We start from the raw sequence: 27,371 nt of genomic DNA on the forward strand, positions 1-27,371 counted from the left end.
GGAAGCGAAAAGCTCCGCTAAACTTATTTATTTGAAATTGTCCAGAAGAGAACAATGACAGCTGAAGAAAATTGTTTCTAAGATAAACCCTTAAAATAAGCTTTGTTTGGGGACAGAACACTTTGCAGCCCCTAGTGCTAACTTCTGCCTTTGGACAAGAAAAAAAGTGATAAAGAATCGACCTGCTAGCTGGGACTGGGCAGAGATTGACAGTGACGCCAAGACACCCGGAGACATGATACCGCTGCAACCACCTTTCCCATTGGCTTCCCAGAATGTTCCTCCTGCAGCACCCCCAACTCTCCAAGGCATCTCTGATAATACCACTGCCTACTCAATAACAGAAAACAACTCTGGCTTCTGGCACAACAAGGTTTCCTTTGGAAATGGGACAGTGGTGCGTGTGGAATGGTGGTTTCCATTAAAAAAAAAAAAAAAAAAAAAAAAAGCTTTCATTAGAGATTTTAAGGCTTTTAGCCCAGAGCTTTGTACTTTGATAAAGAACAATATTCTATAATAATAAGCAAAACATAATCCAAAGTATTCTCTGGTAAAGAAAGCTTTTTGTTTCGTTTCCCCCCATAGTAGCCATTACCTTTCTGTTGGTGACATGATTTGGAAGGAAGAGTCTTATTCCTGAGTCAAGCTGCTATCTTTACATTTTGTCTGTGGTGGAGGCAGTAGTTTCATATGTAGGGACCTCATGTGAGAGAGCCCAGAACAAGAAAAGTGAGGGGAGAGAGGTGCAATAGCAATCCCATAATAGTCCATATGACCCGACAATCTGTATGCTGGGGACCAAGTGACAAGCACTGCAGTGTGAACAGTCATTGGGAGCATCATATGGTCTTCACGTCCTCTGTCATCTGTCCTCTCAGGTACTCTTGCTTCATCCTTTATTCCTGGTCAACATCCCTTCTCTTTTCTTCCCCAGCCCTTCCCACTATGCCCTGTGCAACCTCTATTAGATGGAAAACACTGCCCTGCCTCTTCAACTGTTCACATACTCAATCTCAACTTCCTCACAGGTCCTTCTAACATTTTTGAACTGAAATCTAGATTTCCTAAAATCTAGGTTTATGTAGCTACAAAACATGATCAGGAAATACAGTGAATGTTTAAATTTTAAAAAAATATATTACAGTAAAAGACATTTTACCATTTATGCCCCTCAAAAAATCCCCCCTCTCTTCAAACACACTTATACCATCATTCTTGCCACTCTCTGAAGCAGTTCTGGAAGTCCTCTTTCGTGAGTGTCTTTAGCTGTGCTGTCATGGCTGCCTCAATGTCCTGAATCATTTTGACTTTGGGGAAGAGCCAGAAGTAGCATGATGTCAGATCCGGTGAATAAAGTGGATGAGGACACATTGTCATGTTTTTATTTGACAGGAATTGCCATTTATCAGAAGTGATGTGTGACATGGAGCATTGTCATGATGGAGGATGATTTACGGCACACTTCAAAATACACCTTCTCTCAACTATAGCTCATACCCAACTGACTGCACTGAACAAGTTGCAACTTGTCGCACACTGTTACTAAGGTTCTATGTGCCGCTTCCTGTATTGAAGATCCCTGCCTTTCCATTGGATGGCACTTGGCAGTAGCATTCACCATAGTTTTTTATCACAACTCAATGTCCAGATATTGGTTCAAACTTCCCACTTGAATATCCCAGAGACACCCAAAACCCAGTATGTCACAAATGGAAATCATTACCTTCCACAAATCTGTTCTGCTATCTATGTTGGCTTCAGTCCAAGTTCTCTCAATAGATAGATAAGTGGAGAAATAGACAAGTAGGTAGTTAGGTAGGTAGGTAGGTACGTAGATAGATGATAGATAGATAGATAGATAGATAGATAGATAGATAGATAGATAGATAGATGCATGTACATCATAGTTATATTTTGGATATGGATTATTTGAATTGAATTGAACTCCAAGAAAAGACAATCTGGCAGTAATATTTTAAAGCTGTAATACTCTTCCTCGATGCCCCCATTACTGGTATTAGTTTAATAATATTAAATTCTTGTATCACAAGTCAAGAGAAGGTATTATCAATGTATCTCAAAATGTGATCACAGATATGTGTTCTTCAGGATCTTAATAGAAATGCTCAGAAGTGTTCCAGTCTGAAAAGAGATTGGGGACACTGGGTTAAACTCTACATGGCGCTATTACAAGGTTTCTCAGGGTTTTTAATATGCTAATTCACACTGTGACTGAAAGGGAAAGAATGTGCAACATTTTCAGACTTCTTTAAAACCATGGAATCCTTCCACTTCTATCTATCTTCTCTTCTACACACACACACACACACACACACACACACACACACACACACACTTTCATAATTAATATTCTGTAAGATATAAGAAATATTACGTTGGCTTATCTGGTTCTCCTAAACAAATAATATTCACCTCCAAAACCCAGCCTTTCATCCCAATGATTAACAATTTACTTCATGATCTAAGATGAGCTTTACCACCTTACAAACCCACATCCCTCAGAGCTTATCAGGAGGCTCAAATGAGGAAATTACCTTTATATGAAGCAAAAGAGAAGAAAAAGGAACACTACTGGGTGGTGTGGGTTGAAATCCCTGTAGCAGATGAGAGAAGAGTGTAGCAGACACTGTTGTTGCCGACCCACCGTCCACTCCCCTTCCTCCTTCCTAGAGGAATCGTCGCTTTCTTCAGGTGTCAATCTCTCTGCATGAAGCCTTGCACCTTGGGAAAGGTGACCCCATCTCCAGCTGTAGGCATGGACCTAATTGGTTTACTACTAGTCCTATCCCACTTGTCTGTGATTGGTTCCAGAAAGGCCACATGATCTAGTCTTGCCAATGAGACATGAGGGAAAGACTATAAGGGGACTTCTAGTGAAAGTTTCCTCCCTCATAAGAAAGAGAGATAAGAGAAAATGGCTTCTCTCTTTCCTCCGGCTATTGTCTTGAGTTATGCCTGGAAATACCATCATGCTCCTAAATTAACACCAAGATGGCAAATAAGAGCCAGAATCCTTGATGACAATGCTGAATACTTTCTATCTCCCTGAAGCCTGCCCTTTCTCTCAATTTCTGAATATTTTTTGAGGTCCACCTGAGTTGAAGTTTCAGTTGCTTGAATTCAGAAGCATTCTATTTGTAACTGAGGATGAGAAAAGTGTATGATGGAGTCTCTGGGGGAGGCTTCCAGTGTCTTCCACAGTCATCTGATATCTGTGGCAAGTCAGACATGTTCTCTTCACAAATCTTGAGTTGAAACTACATGGAAATAAGATATGGTAATCTAAAAGATGTTATCTGGTGAAGCTCATGCTCATTAACCACCTGGATCTGGCAAAGACCAGGATAGTGGAATGGTTGTGGTGAAGATCAAACACTGGGGTCAGCAGAACTGGATTTGCTTCCTAATTCTGCTTTCTGCCTGCTGGCTGTGTGACCTTGGGCAAGGCGCTTAACCTCTCAGAGCTTCAGTCACAACTGTGAAAAGAGGATAAATAATAGTATGTACATCATGAATTCTTTGCGTGTGTGAGCACTACAAAATGTAACCCGTGAAACTCCCTACTACGTAGTAACTTGACAATTACTATGTAGTGGGGATTTTCAAAGGGTTCGCTCTCAATAATTTAGGCAAAGGCAGATATTCTTTGGTCTCAGATGTCAGAGCAGATTATTAAAATAATTTCTATGTTAGCTTCCTATTATTAAAGTCTAAGTTTCATGAAGATAGGACATAGAACGTGTCTTAATCGTTTTACATCTTCTACCACATTTAGGCTGGAAAAGTGATTCAGCAACCATTTAGGAAGCAAAATTAAATCCCAGGGTTTCTTCTGAAAAAAACAAAAAACTGTCCACACTTAATTCTGTGTTATGGAAATTTCAAAGCATGCCTGTAAATTCTTTGGCTCTCCTCCCATCAAGAGGTGGATCTATGTTAACTCTTGAATCTGGGTGGGCTTATGACTCGATCAGCAGAGTACAGCAGAAGCAATGCAGTGCGGTTTCCGAGGGTGAGTCATAAAAAGTCATGTGGCTTCCACTGTGTTCACTGGACCACTTCTTAGAACTCTGATCTTCATTGTAAGAACTCTGCCTACCTTGAAGCTGCCGTGGCATGAGGAAGCCCCAGGCATACAGAGAGGTCAAGTGTAGGTTCCCTGGACAACGTCCTGGCTGAGATAGGCCTTCAAGTTATGTCAGCCTAGGACATATGAGTGAGGAAGCCTCCAGATAATTCCAGCCCCCAGCTATTCTAGTCACCCCCAGATCTTCGAATGATCTCAGCTGAGGCCCCAGACATCAGGAGGCAGAGGTGAAACACCTCCACTGTGCCTTGTCTGAATTCCTAACACACAATGTTTGTGAGCATAACGAGAGGGTGGTTACCTATGGCCCTCAGATTTGAGGTAGTTGATTAAGCACCAGTAAATAACTGCAACTCCTGTCATTCTTGGTTTGATTTCATAGCTTAGTGGTGCATGGTCTAGGCTTCCTTTTTAAAGTAAAAGCAAATATTAATAATTTTGAAAAGAGTTTGGGTATTTCATGACTCCTTCTTTAAAAATTTGATGTAATTGGAGACACCTGGTTAGGGATGGTATTTGATATTTTATGGAGTTCACTGTCCTCTTCCTCTTATTCTGTGGAATAAGATATAGCTCAGAATATGTCTGAAAACTAAAAATAATTAGGAGTTAGCCATTTCTTTGTATGAGTTATCCACTGATTTATCCACTTACTGTCTTATCAGTGTTAGAGGCTGAGTTTGTTTACCTTTGCAAAATGAGAATGTCCCCTGTGTAATCTAGCGCCATTGTCAAGGCAAGGTCTAACACGTCTTAGAGGCTCAGTTAATAGCTATTGATTATTCAAATATTCTGTATATATTTTCTATGAACAGTACTCTTTTGTTGTATTCTATGGTGACCATATATCAAGTGGATTTAAACTATTCACTTTAATATAAAATAAATTCTATAATATAACTAACATTTCATATTATAGGGTTTCTTTGATCTGGGTCTTTTGGAATGAATGCTACTCTTCATGTTCCAGTAGAGAGAGAGATATTCTTGAAATAAATTATGCAAATAAGTTAATTTTCTGCATTACACTTTTTTACAGCTTGTACATAAATGTAACATGTATTTTTCGTTCCTCCAATACTGTGAGGTAGAAACATTAGGTTCATTAATAGTAGTAGTAATATTAGATTAATATTAGCATTAGTATCATCTTCACTTTACAAATGAGAAGGTAAATTTCAGAAACTTCAAGTGATTTTTCTTAAATTTTTTTTTTACCTAATAGATACTGGGCAAAGTGTGGAACACACATTTTCTGACTTTGAATACTCTGAATTTTTCCACTACATGCCACTTTTCATTTTAACTTATAGTGGATGAAGCTAAAATATGTTGACTTGAGGTGGTTGGTAGTTAAACTAAACAAATTAGGTGTCCTTTCAGGTTTATTCCATAAATATAGAACCGTACTCGGAAACTGAGGGCTATAATGCAAAGGACCTGGATTTGAAGTCAGAGTTTGAGTCTCAGCTGAGCCACATGGATGTGACTTTAATTACAAATCTCTATAGGATTCTTTAGGAAAATACAAATAAGCAAAATAAATGTGAAGGGACAAGTGAGACACCAGAAAAATCTGTGTGAATTTGAAACATCACATAACCATTGAGTAACATAGTTTTCTCATCTGTAAAATGGAACTGATTATACTTATGGCACAGGGTAAATGGCGGGCGGGGTGGGGAGGGACGGAATAAAAGTAAATAAGTAAAATTTTTTTAAATGCTGAAATTCTCTCAGTTTAGTGCTACGTTTCTATATCTCTGGCTTGGGAGATTTTAATTGTTGAACAAATTTTAAATCAATTCCTTACATGATGAATAACTAATTAAAGTCACAGTAGTTTTGTTTTTCATTACTTTTCCCTCCTACATTGTAGGCAGTGTTGAATAGTGCCAGACTTTTTAGCATCTGGAAATTGTATAAAATTCAGTTTGTGAATAAAAATAGTCTACCATTTCCTGGTCAACTTAATTCATTAAATCCCAAAATTTGGCTCATTCCTTTGTGAACGATAAAGAGGAGCAAAAATTAATGTAACTTTGAAAAAATATATATTTAAGTGATCATCCTGTTCCACAAATTAAGTAATGTAGAAATTCTGTTCATGACTAAAATCCAGTTCGAAGAATGAAACCATTCACTGATTCATTCATATAAATATTCATCAATAGATATTCATTGAGTACCTATTATGTATTAACCATTAGGTTGGGTAATGAGAGTTCAGAGGTGAGGAAATCCACACATTTCTCTTAGAGGGCTTCTAAAAAGCACAGAAGATGTTTTCTTGGTGATTTCATTTCTTGAACTTTCAGTCCCACTTCTGCAACAGCTGCAGAAGGTTCTCAGAAGCACATTTGCAGTATCTCCAACTACTTTGTCACTGTTGGCAGTAGACAGGAAGAAGCTTAGGTGGAGCTGTTCTTTTAGTAAATTAAACAATGATCCAAACTTTGTTCATTTTTTTCTGCCACTATTTGTCATCTAATTTTCCATGGCCATTAGAATACTATGTGTGTGACAAGTCTGTACAGGATCATACATATAACTAAAAGAAAACATGCACCACACACACAGAAAAACATATACAATACACTGGACGAAGCATAATTTACCATACAGTTTTAAAAATGTATATTCACCCCATAAAAGATATTTGGCTAATTTGATGTTTTTCAAGGGACATCTGTTATTTAGCCTGACCAACATATGTTCTGTTTTCTAGTAGCGTCACCAAAGTTTTGCTTGGGGAAACCAATGCTGTTCCATTCGCAGTCTAGGTGTTTTGAGTGTGTTTCCCAGATCTAGCAGTGGGCATGTGACATAAGATACCAATCAGTGTATGCCAATCCTCAGGCCACAATTATTGGCTCTCATGAAGTCATGTGACTCAAGCTAGTCCAATGAGAGCTTTACCCAAGTTGCTGGAAGAGCTTAGATAGAGGCACATGGTCTTCCCTTTAGGATTGCTAACAAATTATGATGTATCCTTGAGACTTCGGGCTGCCATCTTGCTACCACATGGGAAGACTTACCCAGAGAGTGGAGCCAACCCAGAAGGCAGAGCTAAGACAAAGGGAGGAAAATCACATTCCATGATATTTAAGACTTTGTCTCAAGACTAAAAATTCCTGAACATTTGTTTCCTTTTCTTTGTTACCAAACCTGTCACTTTCAGTAATTTCTTCTGCCTCTCTAGATGTTTATAAATTAACCAGTATATCTGTAGTAGTTAAACACTCACTTTGCTTTAATAAGCTGCCTTTCAAACCGTTAGAGAAAGATTTAGAGGTTAAAGAATGGTATGGTAGGTAATTTATGTTTGAATCAACCTCCAATTTTATAGTCTATGTTAAAAAGTACCTATAAATATGTCTCCTTGGCATCTTCTATAATCTTAATGGTTAAGTGCCCAGCATGTTTTGTATGTTGTTCAATTCGCAGTCATCTACCTGAGCAGGCATGGGTTTCCCTCCCATTTACCACTTCCCTTCTCTTATTTCCATCATTTCTTCAAGATCTGTCTCTTCTGCAGTGCAGGGCAGTGGGTCTGTAAGAAGGTCACTGACGTAGATGCCTTTCTGGCCTTCACTTCCTGCTTTTGGCCCCAGGATTCTGATTCGGATAACACCAGGTAGAAATCCAGGAGTATACATTTTTGTATTATAAACCCAATACTTTTAATCCACATGAGCTGCTTCTTGTGAAGTACTGGTTTCAGAGCTAGAATCCAAGAGGGTTATCGCTGGAGGGGACTTTATGTGTGATTTAGTCTAGTCTTTATCCCCAACACCCATTTCATGCTTCTGAAACTAGAACCCAGACCCAGCGGTGAATGCAAATGGTGCCAGTACTAGAATCCAAGTTTCTTGACTCTCTCCAAAAGCCTTTTCCACTGTACTTGTGTGGTCTTCACACTCAAAACCTGAAACAGAACACAGCTGTGCTCTCCCCTGCAGTCTGAACTCAAGATTCAATTTTTAGAAAAAGAATAATGTGAAACCTTTTAGCTGATGTCATGCTATCCTGCTGTGGTCTCTGGCTGGTTATTTTGCATTCAGGACAGAGAACATCTGTAATGATAATATGCCTACAATGTATTGAGGATATAATATGTGCCAAGCACTATGTTCATACATGTATTCTCTCTTTTAATGCTCACAGCATCCTTAAGGAAGAGGCACCAGCACTGTCTCCGGGTGTGTAAAGTGAGTGAAGTAATTTGCCCAAATTACTCAGCCAGGACTTGATTGTGATTTCAGTCCTAATGGCCACCAGTAGTTTGCCCTGCTCCCCTTCTCCTTCTCTCTCCCTCTCTCCCTCTCTCCTTCTCTCCCTAACTCTCTCTCTCTCCCTCTCTTCTTCCTCTCTCCCTCCCCACCCCTTTCGCCTTCTCCTCCCTCTCCTTCTGCCTCCCCTTCTTCTTCTCCCTCTTCCTCTTCTTTTTCCCGAGGACTAGACTCTTGACCTCAGCCAGCAAACGTGCATGTAGGTCATTTGTCATTATATATGCGAGTTCCTGGCAGTGAACACTGTACCCATGTAGAACTTTAGAATGAGGTCAAAAACTTTGTTTTTGCCAACAGAGGATGACATGTTCTAAAATGAAGTCTCAGAAAGTTCAGCTGCCTAGTACAGGTTGGAGATCATTGAGTTTGAATCTCCTGTGGTAAAGAGAAAGTCTGGGATGTTCCTACTTATGAGGAGGATGATGATGATGATGAAGAAGAAGATTATGATGATAAACAGTAACATTTCGTTGAGAGCCAATGACACCCAGACACTGTTCTCAGGTTCTGTATATATTATTTCTTTAACTCCTCACAACAGTCTTAAGATGTAGGAATCATTATCACTCTCATTGTTTTTATAAATAAACTGAGGCAGAAAAAGGTTAAGGAAATTGCCATCGTTCTAATCAAGTGGAAGAGTTGGAATAAAAATCCAGTAGTTGAGCTCCTGAGCTTGTGCAAAATAGAATAGTGACTAAATAATCGAACTGAGTGACTTGCCCAAATCAGGATGGGCATATCCCCAATCTAGAGTCTTTAGGAATGGCCTGGAAGACCATGTACTTCTTTCTTATCCCTCCAGGTCCCTAGCACAGTACTAATATGTAGAATAATGACAATACTGGTTACTCTAATAACACATTCTGAGAATGTGCTCTATATGTTGGACAAATGAAGCCCTTTGAAAGCATTGTGTCATGTAACCCCATGGCCACCCCTCAGTTGGGTACTGTTATTAAATTCCACTTGCAGATAAAAGTTTACGTAACTTACCCAATGTCATTGCCCAAGTTGATATCAAAGCCCTTGATGAGACATACTTCCTGAATTACTTAAGAGAAATGCTTTATCTCTTTCAGGTCTAACAGTGTGTTAGAACACTCCACGAGTCCTTGTAATACACTACAAGAGCTTGGTTAGCCCCTTCTAGAATAACCCCAATCATAATATGGCTGTTGATGACTGAGAATGCTTGTGGGATGCTGTCTCTAGAGTAGTCATTAAACATTTTTCAGACACCAGAGTGGAATGACACAAACTCTAGTGTAACCCATAGTGGAAGCCAGGTGGGATCAGGCCAGAGCTCAACTTACGAATGGCAGTGAACTTTACATTTTATTTTTCCTGATCATTCCTGATATGGCTCCATTGGAAATAACCAAAAGGCTCCCTTTCAGAGATTGCATTATGATTTCTCCACAATGAATTATTAAAAAGTAAAATTTTAAAGTCATTTAGTTTTATATATCCTCCAAGTATAATTTTAATAGCTTTCTTTCCATTAAAGCGCTCCCCCCACCACCTCCTTAACTAACAAAGCAGCTCTCTAGCTGATTTCCGGTCTGCGGTTTTGAGTTGAGTTACAGTATGTGGGTTGAGCCTACAGCCCACAGCAGGCTCTCTCCCAGTACCACCTGCACACCTCATTTGACACTGAATCATGCATTTTTTGGTCTTAATGTGTCTCTCATCCTGCAGATTGTATTGTCATTTAAATATTTGTGTGTTTAAGCCTTGTCTCCTCAACCAGCTTGTAAGTTCCTTGAGGGCAGGAACCATGATTTTTTTCTTTGTAGCCCCCATAATGCTGTTGGGTATATTGCCAGTGAAACATGTTAAGGAACTGTCTCACATGCTGTCCAAGTTCTCCTTGCGTGTTGTGGTGACTTCATCATCAGCATAAACTTGAAGTGCTGTCTCTGCTCCAGGCAAGGCCACAGGTCCCCAGGAGGGCTCAGTAAGCACTGGTGGGTAAGAGTCAGACTGCTTTGGCTTGTATACCAGCTCCACTACTCATTAGCTGCCTGACCTCAGCAATCTGTAATGTCTCTATAACTCAGTTTCCTCAGTATCACAGCACAAAGAATCATGCCTACATTCTAAAGTGTACCTAAGGATTAAGTTAATACATATCTAAATTGCTTGGAGGAGGCCTGGGGTTTTGGTAAACGATCAATAAATAGTGGCTATTATTATTGTTATCACCGTTATCTATGGCCTTCAGCCAAAGACCACCAGAACACACGTGTAGTTGAACAGTTGGGTTTATTACTCATTGCAATGAGAAACCATGGGGCATCTCAGTCAGAGGGCATTAGAAAGAACTTATTGTAGGGCTAGGGCTTGGGCTTGTGTTAGGTGATTTGAGAGAGGGTTTAAGAAAGCAGGGTTTTGCTTTGGACAGATGCTGTCGAAAGTAGAGCTAGTTCTATGATTGGGTATCTAAAGAAATCTTATTTCGAAGTAGGGAGCGCCAGACAATGCTATGGCTGTAACTGGTTAAGAAGCTGCAGTCATTCGTATTAGCCAGGAAAGAGAAAAGTTTGGTTATTTTTGCGGTTTGGACGATGTTCGTGTTTCTTTCTGTATTCATAATGATTATAGAGTAGTCCTGTTTTTGTTTTGGTCCACCGTGGTCACAGAGTGGTCTCGTCTGATGCTGATGCTCTGAAATTGTTTATGTTCAATAGACGAGCACCATGGTCTAGCTGATAGCACTCAGCCAGCTCCCGGCTATCGGAGGCTGCTTGTCTCATTCTCTGCATAACTCAAGTAATAATAATAACCTCCCTTTATTGAACACTGTGCTGACAGTTCACCTGTGTTAGCTTCCACCAGCCTTACCACCATCCTGTGAAGTAGGTATTATTATTAACAATTTACAAATGAGGAGACTTAGGCCAGGAGAGGTTGAGTATATTCAGCAAAAGTTATAGAGCTAAGAAGCGACGGAGTTTTATGAGCACCCAAGACCAACCAATGCTGATGTCTGACCAACCCTGAGAGCAGCAGCTGATGAGGAACTCCATTGGGCCTGGTGCTTTGCAAGTACTGTCTCATTTCTTTATGCGCCATCTCTCAAAATCTTGTCATCTGGTGTGAGATGCCAGACTAATACATATCTCTATCATATAAGGTAGATTATGATTCAACCGTATGATAAGTATAAATGAGAGGGAGTGATACATGTATGTGTTCGATAAAGATTTATTGAACATGTCCAGCATGGAGGCACCATGCTAAATGTCAGATCCAGAGATGTACGAGTGACAAAAATTAAGTCTCTGACATTTTATACTTGTTGCAAATGACATTGCATGGGAAAGTAAAACATTAAGCAATGAAACAAATAAATAGGTAATTACATCATCAAAAAAGGCCACATCTCAATGGTAGACAGTAAGCATACACGGGTAGGACAGATCTATAGCCCTAGGAGGCAGGGAAGGATCTCCGAGGAAGTAACACTTCAGCTGAGACCTAACAGCGGAGAAGGAGACAGCTTTGAGAAAAACCAAGGGATGAACATCCTGAGTAGAGGGAATAGAATGTGTAAAGGCTCTGTGACTGGAGAAAGCCAGGGGAATCCTGGAAAAGGCAGAGCATCCAGGGTGGCTGGAACACACAGCTTCAGATGAGGTGTGAAGACAGCCTGGTAGATTGTGTAGGGCCTTATAGATTTAACCAAAGAATCAAAGAATTTTTTCCTCCATGCCATGGGAAGCCATCGAAGGCTTTTAAGTAGAGGAATAAATTAATTCCAAACTTAGAGGAGTCTAACAAGGACTTGAGGGCAGAGAGGGCATTTGCGTCGAGCCATGGAGGAAGGATAAGACTAACAAAGGGGGAGAATAGCATACCCCCCAAAAGCAGAGAATGTGAAAGAAGTCACAGTGGGGGAAACCACCAAACAGGTGTCAGGATAGGTGATGTAATTCTGTGCTTTGGAGAGGAGACTTCCTGCTGAGGGTGCAGGGTGCAGTGAGAAGGTCATTCTGGAAATTGCCCTTGGACTCAGACTGTGGGGCTAGAAGTCCGACATTCTGTAGAGAATGGGGCGTCATAATATCAAGGGACATAAGATGCACAGATGGAACTAAAGGCCTAATTTCTGCTCCTCCTGAATGCTTCCTTATTTCTATGGATTGGTTTTTGAGTACTCATTGGTTCTTCTCAGATGAAAACCCAGGGATAACAGAGCCAGAAAGACAGATTTGGTTTGCTTATAAATGCAAACACAACCTCTGAAGTTTACGATATTGAAGAGATCCGTTTTTCCATTATGCTAATGCTTTCTGTTTTGATGGTTGTTATTAATGAAGTAGTTCTCAGAAAGCCTCAGACTTCTAAGTTTCGGCTGGCTCTAGGAAAGACTGATCAATATTCTGGAGAAACATGTGGCTTTTCCATTTATGCAACAACTTTTGAAAAGAAAAAGTCTTTTGTTAATATTGTTAATTTTTGCCATATTTAGAAGTTCAAATGAACACTGAAACATTTTGCAACTTAGTGGGGTCTTTGTCCTCTGCTTGGACAAAATACCAGTATGGTTGTGGGTCCGATGTCTGCTCCTGTGATAGGACCATGTGAAACTGTAGGGAGAGTGGAGCTTTCTGGAACGTCATGCTGGAACTGTGGGCTATCTGATTGTAATTGTTAGGATTCCTTTTAGTTATAACAAACTAATTGTTTTCTCTAGCTTAGGGAGAAAAATGGGGGCTTGTAAGTAAGCATAGGGGACACCTCATCTTACTTTGGATCCCTACTGTCTACCTTGCATATGGTAACTATAAATCGATGCCTTCCGGGAAATCACCTCTTCTCCATCTCAATCCATAGGCTTTAGTAGAGCTGGCTTTCCCTCTGGCACAGCTTGGCCATGTGACTCAGGTCTGTCAGCCAGACCATCGCATGCCCCAGGCCCTGGGTATTGGCTCAGAATGGCCAGTTTAAGATACTGAGAAGCATTAAGACTTTTACTGAAAATCCTGTAAAAGGGTCTCACTTTTGCCACTGAGAATAAACATACTGGAGTTTATAGTGCTGGGAGATTCTGGGAGCGGTCATATTTGTATGAGGGGTGAGGCTGCCAGAGAGCTGAATGGAAGCTCTAATCAGGAACTGTAGTGGGAGCAATGGAGAAAGAGAAACAGGTGCATTGCTTGAGGCCTGGATCATGCAATGCCTGAAGCTGGAACACCCCAACTTGTTCACTGATATGAAGCAATAAATTCTCTTGCTTAAGTCAGTTTGGGTTGAATTTTTCTAAACTTGCAACTGAAAAATACAAGGAAGTTGGGAGAATCTTATGAAACCAAAGAACAGGAGTCCTGATGGGGATCAGAAAAGGCTTGGAAGTGGAAAAGAGAGACCCATGCAGAACCGCAAGGAGCTTTCATTTTCTTTCCTTCCTCTTTGCTTCTGCCTAGGTGCCTTTTTTTCCTTTTCTCACTGCAAACTAGCTTCCTCCCTTCAGCAGTGGCCTTGGCTGCTAACAGTTCCCAAGCACGCATGTTACACCGTAGTCACTGGAAGTGATTCACAAGAATCTCTCTAGATCCCACTTCTGGGTCACCTGGAGAGAACCCCTGAATGGCTTGAGTTGGGTTGGGTGGCTTTAGGAATAAATTCTATTACCTGAGCTCTGTCAGAGGCTTTGGGTGCAAAGGGTTTGGCTCCAAAACAGGATTGTCATACCCATTCTAATGCCACCGCTCATTTGTCAGGTTTAGGAACAGGGGGCATGACAGGCAGGCCCGCATTGGCAGATGGACAGCCATGTCACATGGTGAAATGTTTCTACCTTTGAGAAGGACCATCTGTGGTCAGTCCTTTGCCACCTTGTTCCGGAGAGATGATAGGACCAACTGTCTCAGTTTTCCCAGGACTGAGGAGTTTCCTGGAACGACTAACTTCAGTGCTAGGAGCAGGACAGTCTCGGGCAAACCTGAGTGGTTGGCCACCTCGGTTTGCGGGTGGCAAGCTGCATCTTTACCCCTAGACTAGGACAGCACTTCCCAGTGCTCTGACTCTAACTGTGGGTTCAGGAGTCGCGCAGAGGCATCCGGACACCTTCTCCTCGTGCAGACTTCCCATCAGGGCCAGCCTGCACTCTGTGTCATAAGCCAGCAATCGCTCGTTAGCATCTGGCTAACTAACGGATACAGGGTTGGTAGCTTCAGGGACTGGTGGAAAGAAACCACTTTTAAAAATTTTTGCCACAGATATGGGACTCAGTGGCGAGGTGGTGGTTGCACAGAGTGGGGGTCAGAATTAGCACATCAAGGGATGACTTTTCCCTGGGCTTTCTCTAGGGAGCTGCTCGAACAGAGCAGGGTGCTCAGTTCTGGTTCTACCTCTGCCCATTACAAGTCAGGTATGTCACCATCACAGAAAATTTCACACTTACAGTCTAGTGCTTAGAGTTAGGGATGTGGCTCCCGGCCCTGGCTGCGTATTAGCAGCACTTGCAGAACTTTCAAAAAATATTCCAGCACCCCTTCCCTCTCCCCACATTAATTGGATCTGAACTCTGGAGTAGGAGTTGAGGCTTTGGCAGGTTAGAAATGTCCCCTAGATGATTCTGAGGGGCCGCCAGGTTAAGAATCTGGCGTAAGGGACTGCTGACAAAGAATGGGCTCTCTCCTGGTGGGTAAAGCAAACTCATCAGCAAGGCTGCGTCCTCATGTGGGCTTGGCTGGAGAAAGCAAAGCCAGAGCTCAGGTGTCCGGGCACAACCTGTCAGCCTCCTCTCCCAGAGTCTCTGACAGCCCGTCTTCCTGAACTGGCGGCACTCCTACTGCATGTGTTACATACAGACCGCGCTGAGGTACCCACGTTACCGTCTCTTCACCTTGTCCAAACAAGTCGGGAGAGGCTAAGTTGGAAGAAAGTTCAGGATTCCCTAGAAGCATCGCATTACAGAGAGAGGAGGGATCAGCCTCCCAACAGTGAAGCTCTTCCACCACCCCAGCGTGGCTCAGGCATCAGTGTTCTTCTCCACCAGGGAGTCCCAGCCTTACCCTGTGGATAAGAGGGCAGTGCCCAGTAAAGGGAACCATTGTGAACTGCATAAACACTCCAAAAGTTGTCCAATATAGTCATTCCCCCCCCCCCAAATAAGTGCGATAGGTGAAGACAAAAGAGACATTAATAGGGTTACATCTTCTGTATTTCTCATCAATCAAACCTAACACTTCCTCCAAACCCTCCATCCACAGTTTGATGTTCTGTGTGAAGAAGAAAGAAAGAAATGATAGAGAAATGTGGCAAAAGAAGTGTGCATAAAGGGCAGTGAGTGCGTTGGGGAAGTGTTGGAACCTACTTTGAAACAAAATGTTCGCAGTCCAAGTTGCCAAAAGAACAGAGGGTGGGGAGACCTATCCCTTTATCCCAACCAGTACCATAAAGTTCACGGGGAGAAAATCCTGACTTTGTTTGAACAGCTGGAGTCAGGAGGTAGTATAATCCACTTGATCTGTCTGGGTGCCCTCCTAAGAGCAATTAAACCCCAACATCAGGGAATGACTGGCCTGCAAAGGGCCTTAGTGCTTGTCGACTCCAATCACTCACTCACCTCACCAGTGGAGAGAAGGCGCTGCAGGAGGGGAAGGGACTTGCTGAAATGTCTCAGCTGGTTAAGGGCAGGGCGAGGACTGGCTGCCTTGTCTCCTGACTGTGGAAACAGTGAATGTTCTGCTTAGAAACAGGGCTTATCAGAAAGAGCCCCCGTGAATTCTCACAGCCTCACCCCCTGCCAAGTGGGCCCTGTGTTCTCTCTTTGAAGACAAAATATTTTCTTCCCAACTGCCACTGCCCCCCACCCCCAACTCCCAACAGGATCAACTCTAAGTAAGATGGTGAGGTCGTCACCCAACCAAAGGTGGATTTCATTATTGAAGAACACTTTCTCCAATTCTGCCGTTCTGCAGTATGTCTGTGGTCTTGTAGCATCATAGGGCATTTTGACTTTTTTCCATTCTTTTCTTTTTTCCTTTTTGAAACAGTGAACTGCATTATTTCAGATGAGTGAGACACGTCCACATGGACTAATGACTGTGATAAATTTGACTATGTTTTCAAAGAAAAATGTTTTCATTATTTGAACCTATGCTCCCTAAACCCAGTGAGGAGACTCAGTTTCTTATGAGACGTCTTTAAGGTGTCAGCTTAAGTAACAAACATTCAGTAAATATTTTTTAGTGCCTCCTGTATGGTGCCGTGATTGTTGTTGGAATTGAAAACATGAAAACAGCTCATTTCTGTGCTTAAGACGTTTGCAGTGGAGGGGTGGGGGTGGGATAATTAGTCAATTAAGCGGATAATTACTGTTTGTAGGATATCAGCAGCTCTAAAATGGTTGATAAAATGGATCTTTTTCACCCAGCTCAAACGTCTTCCAATCTTCTGCCTCAGAGTTTTCTTCATGCTCTTCATACCTCCAGCAAACCTTTTCTTTCTGGAAAGTGTCAAGAGTAAGATCAATGGCGCTCAATCCAGTTCAAGGGATTGCAAATTCTGACTCAGAAGAGCAAGAGTCGATGAGGTATTCCTTGCACACAACAACCCCCTGCAGAGCACATAACCTTTCTTGCACCAGAACAACACATCCAATGCATGTGCTTGCTGGTCTGATAAAGGCAGCATACGCCTAGCTCACTGTCCTAAGCTCCGCAAAAGACAAGAGGGTGTGTCTTCCCTCGGCCCCATCTCTAAATCACCTCTGGCCCTGAATTCCCAGCTTCTCCCCAGGCGGCAGGGAGAAGGGGCTCCTGTTATCTGGCTTTGCTGATATGCCAAGCTAATGGCATGAAGCTCGCTTGGCTGTCCAGAGTGGAAGAAACAGAACACCAATTTAAATCATGAAAAAAGTCAGTGAATCTATCATCATTAATCTTGCTGTCAGTTTTAATTTTGGGGACATTACCTCACTCAACACCAGTTGAAAAGAGCTGCCAAACCCGATGATGTCATCATCACTAGCCACATCTGACCTTGCCTGCTGATTCTCAGAGCTCAGAGCAAGTTAATAAATCCCCTGGCACTTGGACACACAGTAGAGTTTTATTACAATGAAGGTATAACCCATGATGTTGTTTCAATTAAATGGCCTGAGAAAATACTTTCTTGTGTTTAGCAAAACTGTAAAACATAATTATCCTCATGCAGTTGGGCCTGTTCATTGTGCTGACGTGATGGTTATATATATTCTTTTCCCCATTCTCTCTCTCTCTCTCTCTCTCTCTCTCTCTCTCTCTCTCTCTCTCTCACACACACACACACACACACACACACAATCTCAGGAGTGGAAGGAATTTCAAACATGGGTCTACAGACAGCTGAATATTCCACACAAATATCTTTTCTGGGTCACCACCTAGAGACCTGGCTGATGGCTGCGTAACTACGTAACTACACCGAGGCATCCAGGAACCTTCTGTGTGAAAAGCAGTTGAGGAAAGTCTGGGACTTGGCATTTGAAATCTAAGTCAGGACAGAGTGTTGACTCTCTTCAAAGGGAGCTGATGTACTGGGGAAAACCTGGAGACCACTGCCATGTACTCAAAACTCAAACCATGCTGCTCTTCAAAATACTTATGAATAATTTCCTTCGACGTATTTGCTACCTGTTAAAGATATTAGTTTTTGCTGGTTCTTACTCCTGGCCCATCTGAAGTCCCCTGACTTGACCCTCCTGTGAAGTCATCCTGCTGAATGGGCCACTGTGGCAGGGCAGTGCTGTAGTGTCCACAGATGGGGCCATAAACACAGGCTTTGGTGCATCCTGGACATTTCAGCTAACGGAGAGAGGTGGGTGGTTAGGTGAGAAGCCTCCTTCCTTCCAATCCAATTTTGTTTTAAGCAACATGGTAAGTTTAGAGGACATCACACTTGGAACACGACATAGATAAGTAATGTTTCCAAACACTCCTTGGGGTGCTTGGCTCCTCTCTTAAGTACTGTCCACATGATAGGATATTCGGTATGTGCGACTGTGTGTATGCACGTGGACACACATACATTTTAAAGTTTTGAAGCAGGATGAGAATTGGTAACCATCAGAAACCTGGCTCAAGTCCCCATAAGTCCTTTCCCTCTGACTTATTCTACGTGACTCCTCCTAAACTCTTTCTTTCCTCCACCCCAACGAGGTCCCCTAAATGGCCCTCATCAATCATGCCAAATGGTACAGTTGGCTTTGCACAGAGCACAGATGAGGGTGAGGGGAAGAACCCCCAAGCTCATTTTTCATGCCCATCTCAAACAGGAACCGACCCTAAATTTCCAGGGATGAATGAGCAGTACACAAATTCACTGTCCCTTTGGCCCTCCCAGAAGGATGTCCTTAGAGAGATCGTTTATTATTATTTTTAATGGTCTAATATAAAGGATATCCATTCACAAGATGCATTTCCTGATGTAAGAATCTATAACTGCATCCTGTTAACAATTCCTGCTGTTTATGGAATAGTGTCTTGACATACTTGTTAAACCTCAAATATGTTTTTAATAACTGTATGGTATTTAACATATAATAACTGTCTTATTAGGTCTAAATTAAATTCTTGCTCATGACACTTAATTTAAAGTGTGACCAGTTTTTTCCTGGCTAAGAAGGGATTTGAAATAACTATGGTAAGGACACTTCTTTGGAAGAGGAGAGACTGTTTAAAAATCATGCGTTTTGATGATATGGTTAAAGCCAAATTGCATTTGTAAGAACTCATACATGGGGGATCCAAGTGAACATAACTACGGAGTTGTAGCAATACAGGGAATTGACAAGTTAAAGGGCCACATTCAGAATGCAGTTATTTCATGGGTGGTGCTCGTAAGTCCCTGAGGTATGCTAAGAGAACAGCTGGGACTTAGCTCTCTCTTTGTTCAAGTCCCTTTTCACCACCGAGCAGGAAGGTCCTAGACAATGCTGATTGTGGAGGAAATAGTGAAGAGTAAAAATTGGTCACAATACACTCACTTCCTTTATAGGGGACCCCTCTACCCTTTTTATTGTTGTTTGGTCCTTCGTTCATTCTGTTCCCTGTTTACTCCATCTCCCACCCAGGAGTCTGAAAAAGGCTAATACATCTTTTCATGCTCCAGTGCTTTGCTTGAGATTTGGATAATCCCCAGTGTCGAGGGAGAACAGACAGGAAGAGGCTTGCAGAGAACCTGCTGGGGAGATGGGTGCCCTGGTTGTGTTTTGGATGATGGAATTTGTTTAGGCTGGGAGATTCCTCAAAGTGCTTTGGAGAAGGAAGAGGCAGAAGAAGGTTGAGTGTAAGTCTTGGCCTGGGAGGCATCTGCTCTATAGGGTTGGGTGAAGCATGAGGGAGAGAAAGTCCAGTGAGCGTCAAACAAGAGTGAAAGAGAGAGATTGAGAGACTGAGGCCAACCACTGGAGGAGACAAAGAGCAAGCCGATACCAGGGAAGGCTCCGTGAAGCAGATGGCACTTGAGCTCAGCCTCTAAAGCATTGGAGATGGGTAATTGGAAGCCCTGCTGAAAGGAGAGGTCACTTTATCTCAACAGTGGTCCTGTGGTCCTGGGCCAGCAGCCTCACCATCACTTAGGACTTTGTTAGAAATGCACATTCATGCCTGCCTCCGGCACCTGCCTCTCGCTGATCTATGGAACCAGAAACTCTGCGAGTGTGACCCAGCTCTCTGATAAGTCCTTCAAGTGACTTAGATGCATGCCACAATTTGAGACCCACTGATGGAGAACAGGCTGTGTCAGCCTCAGCACTACTGACATTTGGGACTGGGTCATGTGTTGCAGGGCACAATTCTGTGCCTTGTAGGATGTCTAGCAGCATCCCTAGCCTCTACCTTCTACATGCTAAGAGCACCTCCAGCCCTTCCCATTGTGAAAACCCAGAATGTCTGCAGACATTGCCAGATATCCCCAGGGAGCAAAATCGCTCCTCCTCGTTGAGAATCACCGCTCTAGAAGAAAGAACAGCATATGAAAAATGACTGTGGTAGGAATCTCACGGATGTTTCAGAAGTTATGAGTGCTTCAGCACGATAAGCATTCTAGGTATGAGTATAAGAGTGTTGGAAAATAAGCTACAAAAGAAGGCTAGAGCCTGAGTTGGGACACCAGTCAATGATGGGTAACTTTGTTTGGCTTTATTCATAGGGCACTATGGAGTCGCTGAAAGCTTAAGGTACAGTATGACATAACTGTATCTCTGCTTTGAAATACATTAGGTTAGAGCAGTGAGAAATGTATGAAGACAGATGTGTTTACATAATGGCTCAGAGCACTCCTTTAACAAACTTTACAAACAATTTTTCTGCTACTTGTAATATAGTTGGATTTTTAAAAAATTTGTTCTGTTTTGTTTTTTTCTGTGCTATTCTATTTTATTTTTTAAATGCTCATCATGACATTCTAAATGATTTCATAACCTACTAATGGGGATGGCCCGCTGCTTGAAAAAACACTGGATTCGAAATGAAAGGCATTGAAAATGAGGGAGCAGAGATATTGAGAGAGGAATGTCTCAATTGCCCAGGCAAAAGCTAATGGAAACCTAATACTACGGTGGGAATGGGGCAGAGGGAAGAGCTGGCAGGAACATTTCAGATATAAAGACTGTAAGGACGAATAAGTCAGTAAAAGAGTTGTGTGTCTTTCATCCATTTTTGTAATTCCTATTTTTTCAGTGCTACCCACATAAATAGATGGCAAAATAATAGAGTTGGGGAAAGTTGTTTTCGTTTATATTTCCTTATGAATTTTTGGCAGGGAGGAGATAATATTTCTGGCTATGGGCCTCCAGACTTTGAGCTGCGTAGCATGGTAGAAATGTCCAGTAACCCACAGGAAAGGTAGGCTGTGGCTCAGATGCGGGTCAGGCATGGTGCTATGGACTTATGAGTCATACCCATGCAAGGCCTGGTGGATGAGGTCACCAAAGGAGGGAGAATGCGGTTTCTGAGACTAATAGCCTTCCTCTGTATATTGTTATCTATCTGAGTAATAATATTCATTTCTAGTGTAATAAAGACCCACTCAGCAGATGGTATCACATCATAAATAAATCAAAGCAAACCCAAGACATGATCCTTGCCCTTTGAGAGGCTGTAATTCATTGAGCACCCCCTGGCTTGAGCTGAATGGTATTTTTGTATTTATTGAGCACCAACTATCAGCCACATACTATTCTGCATGCTGAGAATAAAGCAGTGAACAGAACCAACACCCCTGCCAGCATGGCACGTATTCTCCAGTAGAGGGATATGGACCATAACCAAATAAAACAAGCAAACACTCGAATGAAATATATACGAGTATTATGTCAGATGGTGATAAATGCTATGGAGAAAAATAAAGCAGAGAAGGGGAGTGGGTGCCAGATGGAGGAACTGCAATCTTAAATCAGGGGAGTCTTCTTGAAAAACTAGTGATTGAGCCTGCCTGGGAGTCCCTGGTTTCTTGGGATGACTGACACGACCAGGGATGGAAGCATAATGAGACTAGTCCTGATGGCCTGAAGGCAGAGCGTGATGGAAGGGGTGAGGGGTGAGGGAGGGAGGCGAGGGGTGAGGATCTTACTAGGAGCGCTCAATTCTGGGCTCTGATTTTGCTCCTGTTTGGGGGGCATGGAGGCCAGTGGAGGGCTGCCCCTCCCCTCCACCTTGATTCCTGCCTTCTTCATCTCACTGCACTCCCATTTATTAACTCTTCCTTTCCAAAGCCTTTTGCCATCCTATTTTTCATTTGGAAGTCACAGAACTCTCTGAACATGGGGATCTCAGAACTTATTCTCATGACAGGGGAGCGACACGGGTCTTGTATTCTAGGTATGCCTGTTTGTAGCTTACTATGGGGCACCGTTTCCGTGGGATGTTAAGAGTTATTACATGAAAATAGGATTTTGTGGTCAACTACATGCTGGATTCAACATGTTTCACAAGATTCTTTGTGACTGTAGGACTTCGCAAAATCTGTAGTGTGCTGGCAGGCATTGCAGATCTCCAAGAAGGAAACAGAGTATGCATGGCTTTCCAACCTTATTTGGCCATGGGAATCCTTTGTTATGAAAGCTCTCTCAGGGGACCGTTGTTCCAAGGTACACACTTAGGGAAACAGTCAACTGCTGTTATTGTATGATGACGGGCAAATCATTGAGCCCTTCTGCGTCTCACTCTTCTTCTCCATAAAATGACCGCGTTGACCTGCTGCCCAAAGGATGTCAACAGTACCACAGAGCTCTGTCCTTGTTTTCGAAGTGGTTGGGGGATGTTGATCAAGGACCTCCGTGAAGACAAAAGAGATAACTATCACATCTGGAAATGACACCGCTTTGGGAAAGGTGACTAATGGGTCAGATGACAGAATCAAGACTTAAACTTCTCTTGACATGTTAGAATGATAGGCCAAACTGACCTGCAGAAAACTTAATAGAGATGAATATATGGTCCTCCTTTTAGTTTCAGAAAATTGATTTTTAAAGTATAAGATGTGAGAGAACAGATCTGACAGCAGTTTATATGGGAAAAAGGACCTGGAGATTTTGATTGACCACAAGCCCAAGATGAGCCATTAGGGGATGCGGCTGCTCTAAGACTGAACGCAGGCAGGTTTGATTAACAGAAAGGATTCTATTCCGAGGGAGCTGTGGGCTCCCCTGGGGCTGGCTTTTCTGACCAGTTGCCACCTGGAGTATTAATATCTAACATTTTTGAGTGCGTATTAAACACTTGTCACTGTATCATGCATGTTGTGTGTCATCTGACATAGTCCCCACAATAGACACATGAGGTGCTATTATAACATTTCCATTCTGCAGATGAGGCCGCTGAGGTTCAGAGACCACACCAGAAGTAAGCTGTGGAGCCAGGATTGAAAGCAGGTGGACTACGTCCAAACCTGGGTTATTCTGCCAGGATGGCAGGTGAGCTGGGAAGATTGGAGGGAGGGAGAGATGCTGTTTAAAAGGATAAAAGGGCTCACAGTGAGCACAATGTCCTAACACGCAAAAGCTCTTTCTGGGGGTGAAGAGGCATTGATTTTGGTTTGCGACTTTATTGGTTGGAACTGGCTAACGGAAGTCACAGGGAGAAAGATTTCAATTTAATACATGAAATATATGAAAAGACTTCCTAGGGGTTAGACTGATCCAAAATGAATTAGGAAGCCTCTTTGCATAGTTCTCTCTCTCTCTCTCTCTCTCTCTCTCTCTCTCTCTCTCTCTCTCTCCAGGTAGGGGTAAGGATCATGAGTTCTATTCCTGGCAAAATGTCAAGTGCATTAATTGAGCTGGTAATTAATTGAATAAGTCAGTCAATCTGTTTTGTCATAATGCTTGAAAAACTTTGGGATGCACAAATTAACATGACATGGTGCCTGCTTTCAAAGAACTTCTTATGGAGTCAGGGAGGTAGGCACGTAAATAAATTACAGGGGATCCTGGACCTACAGTGGCTTAGCTTGTGATCTCTGCTTCCATGACCCTTTGTAGCCGAAGTATCACTCCCTCGGAAGCAACCAACACTCATGTTTTGGGTTGTCCAGTGGCTGCCAAAGACATAGTCTTCTGATAGTTAATGGTACTCAGGGTCAAAGGCAATTCAGGGCACTCTGGTTAAAATGGGAGAGCAAGAGATCGCTGAGGAGGAGGGGGACGGTGGAGGAGATGGAAGCAGAAGCATTAGTCAAGGAAGACCAAGACGAGGGCGATGCCACCAAGAAGCTGTTTGTCCCTGACACTTTCAGGTGATTTCCAAGCCATTAGTCCTATTGAAACCCAGGGTTTTCGACACAGATGACCCTAGTTATGAAGGCGAGATCATGGCAGCAGAGGAGAGCCTCTCTGCTTCCTCCCAGGAGAGTAACCAGGGAAGATAAGCATGTTCAATCCAAGCTCATTGGAGTCTGGTTTTAAGAAGCCTCATCCAGTCTACCCCACAATGAAATACTTCCCCCAAAGAGCTTCTAGAATGTAGCATTAGTTTTACTTTTATGTAATAAATGCTTTGCAAAACCATTTTTTTTTTCAATGCACTTATTTCCTATTAGGTTTGGAATGTTTACAGATTTATGGACCTAGAACAAGCTTTACTCTCTATGGCAATGAACCAATTGGGTCAAAAGGTAGAGGTCATCAAGTGTAAGGCAACTCCTGTCATGGAAATGTGAGTAGGATACACTGGGGGCACCAAGAAGGGGGTGACCTGCGGCCTCCAGGGGGCTCGGGAGGAGGTCACGGAGGGTTCATGGTGAGGTGCTGCTTGAAGGACCAGTAGGAATTATTCAGGCAGTCGAGGAAAAAGGACAATGCCAGCAGAGAAGTAATGGGACCAACTCCACAAAGGCCCACGACAGTGGCTATGAGAAAACCTTCCACTTCTCAAGTTATTCTATGACTAGATCATTTTCTCCCAGAACTATTGAATATCTGTTACCTAAGCCATATGTGGTGATTCTAGGTGGATAGCACAAACTCATGGCACGATGAAACAGTTTTTCCTTTTATAATTCTCTTGTAATGCTTCTGATTATGTCAAGGGGAAAGTCTTAGATTCATGCCGATGAACAAACTAACAGCCATTTAACCAAGAGGGAGCAGATCACAAATTTATCTCTGTGCCTCAGTTACCGCGTCTGCAAAAGGAAGGGTGACAGGGTGACAATAGGTACTAATTCATAGCATTGTGCCAACGAACTGAAATATATATAAAGCATTCAGAACCAGGCCTGGCGCATGCAAAGATCTCCATAAATATCGCATATGATTATTTTCCTTTTCGTTGCTATTGTTCTTCCTAGACCGGCAACACTCATCTGGCTAGCATATAATAACATGACTTTGTTTTTATTAAATTCATTTTTACAGTTAACAGTTACCTTCTGTATGTTGTAACTGATACTGGATTCTTTTAAAATTAGATTTATGAAAGCAAAGAATAATAAAAGTGGTACATGGAAAAAGCACACATCACACATCATGCAGGCAGAATGTGAATGAACACGGTTTGGGGAATATAGACGTGGATGATCTCTAAGGATCTTTGAAGTTGTAAAAGTCAAAGATTGTACTGATGAAGGAGGGAGGCCCGGTCTGCACAGGCACTTCCCCCAAGGTCACTGGGCTCATTAGTGGCAGAGCCAGGAGTGCATCCAAGACCTCCAGATGCTTAGCCTCGCGTTCTGCCCTCTGGGTCTTGCTCCTGGTCCAAAACCCTAAGACTTCTCAGCTGAGAGAGCCCTGTCTTGGCTTTGCCCTGGCAAAAGGGGCACCGACAGAGGCGCAACCCTAAAGAAAGCTCTGCTTGCCCCTTCTGACTGCAGCAAACTGTGAACCGTGTCCTAAAACCAACAGTTGCCTGCCATAATCTTACCACATTCTTACTGAGCCCCGACACCGTGTTCAACCCTGGGAATTTGGGTGGGCCTAGAGTAAGTGCCTTTAGTATTACTGCTATAATTCAAAACATCCAAATTATTATTTTCTCCACAAAACGCAGCCAGGAGAGTGCTGTTAAGTGGAGGGAAAAGTGTTTGTTACGCTAGGCGTTCCAACAAAATGTCCTCCTTTGCCATTAAATCATAGCATTTCTAAATGAAATGATATTTTGCAAACTTTGGCAGTGCCTGAAATTTGGACATTGTGTGCAGATTTTTTTTTTCTCTTTCCCATTTTGTGCTTTTTTTCTGCATGTAATCCAGAGAACTACTATTTGCTGGCTTCACTTTTCTTGTTTGTCTTTCCTTATGACCCACGTTGTCCACTTTCCCCAAAGACCTCAGATAGCTTGATTATCTGCCCGTAACTTATCATTTCAATAAATAGTGAGGGTGATAAATAGAGGCTCCAGAGGACAATTCAGTCTCCCCCTTTCTCTAGCATTAATCGTGAAGGGCTTCATGGCAAGAGATCTGCTTGTTACCCTGACATCTTCAAACAGAAAATTAATGAGGGCGTATCGACATGGCAGTTAAATCCACAAAGACTGAAGGTGATCAATAAAATCTATGAAAAATGGCTTCAGCTGTATTAACCCCTCCACTGGACGAGGGCAGCCTTGTGTTCTCTGTGTGAGCGCTAACGTCTAGCCACCCGTTCTCCAATCACCTTCACAAGGCAGCTCTGGGTGGAGTTGACTTGCTCAGGCCCCATTTTTGCTCTTATTTCTTGGTCTTCACTGACCAGCCTGCACCGTTCAGCAGAATGGCTTCTGCATCCATAGCCCCACTTTGAGAGCTCAAAGGTGAGGATTAGCTGCTGAGGAAATGCATTGACAGGCCTGGGGTGTGTCTGAGCCTACAGCTGGACTGCTGCTGTCCTCCTGCAAGACCCGGGGGACATGGAGAAGGACTGAGGTTACAAGTCAGAAAACTCCCCCTGCCTTCTGGCGCACAGTAAAGGAAATTCCCCTGGTGAACTGGGAGGCGGGTTGACTGCTGCTCTCTCTCTCTCTGCCCCTGGAGATACCTCTGCTCTCGAGTCAGTCTCTCAGGAGGCTTGGCTGTGTCTCTCTTTGGACCCCCTCTTTCTCCCTTTCTTGTCGGCTCTCCTTTCTGAAACAATCATTTAGGTCTATACCCTAACTTTGGGATGTGTGGACTCAACTCTCAGGGTACAGGAATGAAAAATAAGAGCGACCGTGTTCCGTGACTTGGCCTAGGAATGGGAGACTCTCATGAATCGAGTATCTTGGGATCCATTCATCCACTTATTCATTCATTTAACAAATATTTATTACTAGTGTCAAGCACCGTTCTGGAAACTATCTATGAACAAAACAGACAAGAATCTCCACTTTCGTTGGAGCTTACATTCTTGGAATGTAAGCTTCAACATTTGCAGGGCCCAGGGCAAAGCCCTTTGTTCATAAATTGTGAAGGTTTTCAGGATGGCCACAACAAAGTATTAAGCAAAATGTTGGACCTTGTAAGTGTGGGGCCCAGTGTGACTTGCACAGGTTGCTCACCCATGCGGCCAGTCCTGGTGG

General features: G+C 42.7%; 1 long non-coding RNA gene across 3 annotated transcripts in view; it reads left to right on the top strand.

Annotated features, from left to right (window-relative positions):
* The window catches only part of LOC109451629 (uncharacterized), a 397,673-nt gene that overhangs the window by 267,302 nt on the left and 103,000 nt on the right, over nt 1-27,371 (top strand). For 2 of the 3 annotated variants that reach the window (XR_012489525.1, XR_002137999.2), the window contains one exon: nt 23,207-23,311. The exons of the other annotated variant lie outside the window; for it this stretch is intronic. This is a non-coding gene — a long non-coding RNA (uncharacterized LOC109451629). The remainder of the gene's footprint in view (nt 1-23,206; nt 23,312-27,371) is intronic. 3 annotated transcript variants of the gene reach the window in all.

Source organism: Rhinolophus sinicus, linkage group LG10 (genome assembly GCF_036562045.2).
Source record: "Rhinolophus sinicus isolate RSC01 linkage group LG10, ASM3656204v1, whole genome shotgun sequence".
Classification (NCBI taxonomy): Eukaryota; Metazoa; Chordata; class Mammalia; order Chiroptera; family Rhinolophidae; genus Rhinolophus; species Rhinolophus sinicus.